Raw genomic sequence first — 7,500 nt, 5'->3', positions numbered from 1 at the left:
TTTTTTTTTATGGATACCAACATTTTTTGGAAAATTTGCAAACAAATTTGACTGCCAACATTATTTTGTTCACTTTAGATTTATTCTTTAGTAGAAGTGGAAGTTCCTTTTATCGGTTGACGTTGATACCTCTGGTGTTGTTTCAAGCAAGTCGCTTCCATGTTCCTCCGCATTCTTGATCGCGGTTTCATACGCGTAATTAAACGCTTTATCAATGACGGCGTCGACATCGTATTCCCCCGTTTGTGTGATGTGTTTCCCTTGTAACATTAAAGAAATCGCTGTTGTCACGGCAATACATGACGCAAGGCATCTTGGGTCTGCGTGCGTGACTTTGCAGGCGGCCATTGTATTGGCTATCACTGCATCAATGTCACCGAAGTCATGGATACCAAGAATCGAAGTGCGCATGACACCTCCGTTTGGAGCAATGATGCGACCAGAAGATTCCCAGACGTACTCTGCAGCCTGTAATAAAAAATAACACCATAACTAAGAGTGACCACTCACCCGTGTGGATGTTTGGAGAGAAAATTGAACATTTATCGTCAAATGCTCGCAAGCACGTCAGTCTCAAATCTGGTCATTTAACGTTGTTGACAGGACGAGAAAGGCTCAGAAATGTACCAAAATGTCAAGCGCACGTGCGGAGCGTCCCGAACGTTTGTTTTTTTTTTCATTAGCCCGATTGTTTTGTGAGCCGATTGTCGATTGTCCGATTGTCCGATTCCGACACTTGGTCTAATCGGCTTCCGATTGTCGGCCGTCTAAGCCCGGCTTGGACTCTCCGTTGGAGCTTATAAGAAAAGAACGACGTCGACGGCTGCGAGAATGCTACAATTCAATATGTTTAATGAACAAAAACAACGGCTACTGATAAACAATATATATGGTCTTTGAAGATATTATGGTGGACATAACCCGCAGGAAATGGACATGGATTGGGCATGTATTAAGAAAGGACTCTGGCGATGTTGCTAAAGAAAGTTTGTTCTGGACACCAGAGGGGAAAAGACAACGGGGAAGACCAAGAATAACTTGGCGAAGGTCAGCGGAGAAAGAACTCAAGTCCATGCACCTGACCTGGAGTGAAATTCGAAAGGTGGCACAAGACCGCTCCCGCTGGAGAGAGACTGTAGAGGCCTTATGCGTCCCTTGGCGCAAAAAGGACTGATGATGATGATGAAGATATTCCCTTGAGCTTATTTATTCCAAGTTGCACTCAAAATCATTTGATTACTTGTACAAATTTATAAATTTGGTGGCGTGGCAATTTCCATAACTGTCTTCGCTGGTACTTGCTCACTCTTGTGCAGTGGCGTAGGCAGGGTTTTTCATTGGAGGGGTCAAGAATGAACACCGTAAGGAGCCAGTGTCCGGGAGGAATAGGTGACATGTCCCCCCCCCCCACCCCTACCCCCCCCCCCCCCGGAACATTCGTATATGCAATTGCAATTTCCTGAATCCTCCAATGGATATTATTTTTTTAAAGAAAGATACATAGCAAAATTCCGGGCATTTCAAGTACTTTCCGGGGGGTCACGGGCACCCTAGGACCCCCTGGCTTCGCCCCTCTTATGAAAGATCCCAATCAAAGATTGTAAACGTACCTTGTGAGGATCCTTAAGGAAACGAGGGTCACGTAGAACAGCGTGGGTGGTTCGGCCAATACCCATTCCACAAATATCACCCAGCTCCTTAAATCCTTCGTCACACCACCTTTTCATCTTTTTCGCAAAGTCTGCAGGAATCATCTGTTTCCAGACACGTAAAGAGTCAAATAATGAGTGATCTACAAATATGACTATAAACCACAGAGCAAGACCACTACTTTGGGAAATAAGCTATTTTCCCTTTGTGACAGTGTGTTATAGATAAACAATAGCCTTCATTTGGCGCGAAAATATGCTCGGATATTTGTCCGCGGACATTATCTGTTCCGAGAAGCGAACACTTTTCCGAGAGCGAAGCTCGAGGAAAACTGTGAGCTTCGAGGAACAGATAATGTCCAAGGATAAATATCCGAGCATATTTTTAAAGCCAAATTAAGGCTATTGTGTTTATTATCCTTCAAATATTTTTCGCAACAAGCGGGATCTTGCCCGTCCGTCATATGTCAACACGTCACAGTTTCTCAATTGGCTTCCAAAACCGCGTCATTCAATATTCATTTCCAGAATTTCGAACAGACTTCGCTTCAGTTAAAAGAATACGCTTGGGGAAAAAGTACAATATTTCAGTGAAAGGAAAACATATTTTTTTAATTGTGTGGATACAAGTGGCGGATACGATTTACAAACAGCTTACCGTCAAAAACGTTAACAGCGTATGAAGTGGATTTTTTGGTGTTTTCTGGTACCGCTCTATCGACCAGCAGGTTTATCTCTTCTTCTGTTACGAAAGCAAACCGTTCTGCCATCCTAACATTAATTTTAATGTGAGACTTGAATCCTTGAAGTCGGTTTTAAAAATTGGGGAATATCATTGGGGAATATTCTCGGATATTCCCCAGTTTTAGCTGGGGAATATTCGACCACGTGACGCGTTTAGACCAATCACGCGCGAGCGAAAATATTTGATGGATTATAATTGCGGATATGAGCGACTTTCAGATATGCCCGTAATGCATTTTGTTTCCTCCAAAATGACAGTCCTTTTTTTATCGATTAACAGAAAGTTCATGAGGAGAACACCATTTAACCATAATTTCAATTTGGAAATAGCTTTATAACCTTGTGAATTCTTTGTTAAAAATACACATATGCTGGCCGCCATCTTGGATTATACGTGACGTCAATGAAGCTGTTTCCTTGTTCGCGAGAAAAGCCGCAATCTCCGAAACTACAGATTCTAGGAATGTGAACAACATGAACGGTGTTTCGTCCGTCTGACCTATTTGAGCAACTTATGTGTTGCTGAACAAAAAGGCATGACTGGAATTTGAAGAGAGGAATTTGAGCTCAATGACGTCACGTATAATCCAGATGGCCACCTGCATGTGTGTATTTTTAACAAGGATTTCACAAGGTTATAAAGCTATAATTTCAAGATTGACTGTCATTTTGGTTAAAAGCTGTTGTCCTCTTGAACTTTGTATTAATCGATAAAAAAGGATTGTCATTTTGGAGTGAACTTCTCCTTTGACTATTGTTTTCAAAAGCACTTGGGAAATAGTTGTCAATAGTTTATGCAAAATTTTGTGGGCAAAACAAAATACATTGCGGGTTACATGAAAGTTGCTATGAAAATGATGTAATGTACCAAATATCAAGCAGTTGAAGGGATCATTTGCAATATAGCCTGCAGTGCAGGCAGATTTTGGCGGGGCGAGTGGTATATTTCCATCGGATGTTCATGCCGCCATCTTGAAATATAAAAACAGTGGAGAGTTGGAGCGAGGTAAAAAGTTTACCAAGCGTGGCCCCCCACCCCCTATGACAGTTTGTCATTCTCGCCCCAATTCTCCCAGTCTGCAGCGAATCCAAAATGGCGGCTAGACACTCGAAAGATCAAAAGATGAAAACCACCAAAACCGCCTGCACTGCAGGCTATTTGCAATAAAAATAATTACTGTCATCATCATCCTAATTGTCATCATCATTATCACTATCACCATCATTGTCATCAATGTCATGGCTATCGTCATGCGCATCACGATAGTCCTTGTCATCAGTGTCGTCGTCATCGTCACCATCATTGCCGTCATCATCATCATCATCATCATTATGACCACCTCATCATCATTATCCTCATCTTATTCTTTCAGTCATCATTATTATTAATTACCTTGCCATTGTTCTCAATCAAAGACTGTAAGATCAGGATCATTTGATCAGAGTCATCAGTCCAATCACCAGTTTCAAACCTGTCACGGTGCATGTCTCTATTCTTCATTTCATACTCTAAATTGGGAAGTGACGACTTCGTGAATTTGGCCTTTAACTTTCCCCCCCAGCTTTGGTGGTAATTGCGGCCATAGATCTATAGATGAAATAAAAAAGTACATTCTAAGGGCATTCATGGATGCGTGTAATTCCTTCACAAATTACCAATATAATAATGATAATAATAATAATAATAATAATAATAATAATAATAATAATAGTATAGTAACAGTAAAGTAACAGTAATAGTAATAGTAATAGTAATAGTAATAGTATAGTAATAGTAATAGTAATAGTAAAGATAGATCAGGAGTTTGTGATTATTGAGATGTTGCCTGTCTATTTGACACCAGATTTAAGAGCCAAAAGAGAAAGAAAAGGGTATTATATTAATCAATAAAAATATTATCAAAAAATAAAACAAATATATATTAAACATTAATAAAACCCACAGGATTTCACAGGTTTTGTACAGTGTACTTATCATGCATCTTTCATCACATAATTATCATAAAATCACGCACCAACTCAATCGCAATAACATTACTAGTCAGGATATGCTTGTTCGAAAAGCCAGGTTTAAGTAAGCCTTTGAATATAGATAGAAAAGAATATGACCGGATATTAGGAGGGAGTGAATTCCACAGCTCAGGGGCTGCGCAAGAGAAAGCTCTCTTTCCATAAGAGTTAAGATAAGCTTAGACAGATCGAGGCTAGGCGACCTTAGAATTAATGAAGGTCAGACAAATAGGACGGTGCACGGTTAATGAGAATTTTGAAAGTAAGAAGTAAAATCTTATATTGAATTCTTTGTTTAATGGGTATGTGGGTACATGATACATGTATTTCAGATTTGTGAGAAAAGGTGAGGGACTCTGGCTGCACTATCGTATCTGTACCAGTTAACATAGGTTTTGTACCGAAGATTTAGACAGGCCATAAAGAAGGGAGTTGCATATATTAATAAAATCTAATTTAGAAAATAAATACCCCAAATTCCTGCACTTTTCCAGAAAGGTACCAGTGCGTAATATTAACTCCCGACCACTTATTTTGAGGTATAATAAATAATTCACACGTTTTATTGTAGAATATTTCTTGTCAAGAAGTTATGAACCATCCTGATGTCAATTACTGTCTCCAAATTAATTGTACTGCCCTTATTCATATCACTGTCAACAAATCACAGTAAATGCTACCTAGTAGATACTATTCCACCTTGCAAAAAGTCATTGTTCTAAGACAATATTTACAATCATATTGATGCATTCTTAATTTCAGAGCCCTTGGCAAAGTTAAGAAATATTTGTTCACAAAAGATGTTATCAATACATGATTTGCAAATTTGTGCCACTTACAAGTTCAGCTTCTTTCTTGGACATAAACTCTGTTAGCAGTCCAATCGCATCTCCAATACAGTTCCATATATTGTGCCTTTTATGCGATCCAGAAGGACTTCCTTAGACAAGGAAGTTGTTACATTGAACTGGGGCCTCTCTTTTTCAGGACACTGTCGTCATAATCAGAAAGTTAAGAAGTTATTGATAAGCTTATAATCGTTTCTACTCGACTGTATCTTTGTATCCATAAAAATGTGCTTGGACTTAAGATAGCAAAATTTTATACTCGTTGATACAGTGGAAATTCAGTGTGATAACCAAATTTTAGTTGATCAACTTCTAGCGGGCAGGTACAAAATACAGGTCACAGGTCCAGGTCACAGGTCATTGTTTTACCGATGGTCATGAATACAGAAACAACCCTACAGCACCTGTTTACAAATGCTAACATTAGGCTTAAAATCTTTTCTTTAGGCCTAATTAGGTCTAAGGTTAGCTTTAATGGATGCTTCTAAAGAATACTTTCTGTTTCATTGGGTTAAAAAATGACCTGTGACCTGTGACTTGTGTTTTGTACCTGCCGTATTATGATGACCATACCCTGGTCAGAGGTTTTTCTTGAGCCGCAAAAGAGCCGTGAAGCAACGAAAGTTGAGTCACGAAGCAGTGAGAAAGAGAAAAACTTCTGGTTACCTTGGACTTGAATCTCACTTTCTTGCAGACGCCAGCTGTCAACACGTCAAACTGATAATTACAAAAGGGACCAATGGCAACTTGGCAATCACGCCTCCCCTAAGTATGACCAATCCAATGAATCAATCACATTGAAGTGCGTGTTTGTGATTAAAGTATCGACCAATTAGAGCCTGAGGGTCAGATCTTGACCCTGGTGTCTGCACGAAAGTGAGATTCAAGTGCAAGGTAACCAGAGGTTTTTCTCTTCCTCGCCGAACTCCATCTTCGCCACTTGAATGGCAGCTCAAGAAACCTCTGGACAAGGGCACTATGACCAGGATTGAGATGTGTAAGTTTTTGGTCAGGTGGTCATTCAAAGGTTTGAGTCAGTTCTTGAAAGTGCTATTAATTGAGCAAAAAAATCAATAATAATTTCTTTTTTCTTGAAAGTGTGTCAATTTGCTTAACACTTGACCTTGATTTTTTTATCCAAAGACTGTTAACTTGAGTGTCATTTAGGAGTTCATAGTCTGCCATTACTGACATGTTCAGACTGCTGGAGACCCCTGTACAAGCAGTATGCGACACTGATGGACTTAAAAACCCCTTGTGACCAAAAAATAAATTCTTAATATAGAATATTCTTTTTGGATGTCCAAACACTTATGTTAACTAAACACTATAAGCAACCACAAGGTTTTTAAGCCTTCATTTCAAAAAGGAAGCACTTGTTGTACTTTAAAACTGGAATTTTCCTATTTAATGGTCCACACATTACTAACTTAAGTTCTTGAGAGACCTGGATTGAGGAGGGAAAATGACGTCGAAGGCTCACTAGTTTAAGAATGTTAATGTTAGTGGATACACAACAGAATTAATATGCAGCATGGGAAGTTTTGGGCGTTTCCGACTTTTAAACTGGCGTTTTGCATCTATTAAAAGCACGCATTCATATGACTGAAATTTTAAGCTAGTGAGCCTATGATGTCACTTTTTCCGGGATCCAACCCTCGGAGGTCCAATCGGTCAGTTTTGAATGTGATTAATGGTGGACCATGAAATCCAAAAGCTTACACTCAATTAAAAAGTAAAACAGCCTTTGGATAAAAATTAAAGCTCAAAATTTTGGCCATACTGAACTGAAGACATGTATTTTATTTTTTAAGCAAACACACTAACTTTCAAAATCATTGAAGAAAAAAAAAGGAAGTGACTTTTTTTATCACAGGGGCACTTTACAGAATTCAGTCTTATCATTAGCAAAAAATTGAATTTTAATGTTGAGTAGCAATTAAAGACCCATAATTCAGTTTATGACACACTGCAAGAAGCCAGGTGTATTCTAATATATCATCCATATTTTAATATTGGGCGCAGCTATTAAAAAACCCAGACTCCAGGCATCCTAGTGCCTTTGTGTTGATCACAACTTGAGACCGATGGTCCCATGCCCAGTTCAGTGCAGGGGTGCTGCATGTACTTCTTCGGATCGTTAAAATTTAACAGCATTTCATGCATTGGTTTAGAAAACAAAACAAACCTTTTCATGAGGAGTGTGAATAGCAACAAGTGCATTTGTGAAACAATGCGCCTTCGGCTTA

The 7,500-nt window shown here is 39.1% G+C and overlaps 1 pseudogene; it reads right to left on the bottom strand.

Moving 5' to 3' along the window:
* The window catches only part of LOC138010008 (ADP-ribosyl-[dinitrogen reductase] glycohydrolase-like), a 14,416-nt pseudogene extending 7,159 nt beyond the window's left edge, over nt 1–7,257 (bottom strand).
* Between the last annotated feature and the right edge of the window lie 243 nt (nt 7,258–7,500).

This window comes from Montipora foliosa, chromosome 7 (assembly GCF_036669935.1).
Source record: "Montipora foliosa isolate CH-2021 chromosome 7, ASM3666993v2, whole genome shotgun sequence".
Classification (NCBI taxonomy): domain Eukaryota; kingdom Metazoa; phylum Cnidaria; class Anthozoa; order Scleractinia; family Acroporidae; genus Montipora; species Montipora foliosa.
This window is presented reverse-complemented; position numbering and strand designations above follow the sequence as displayed.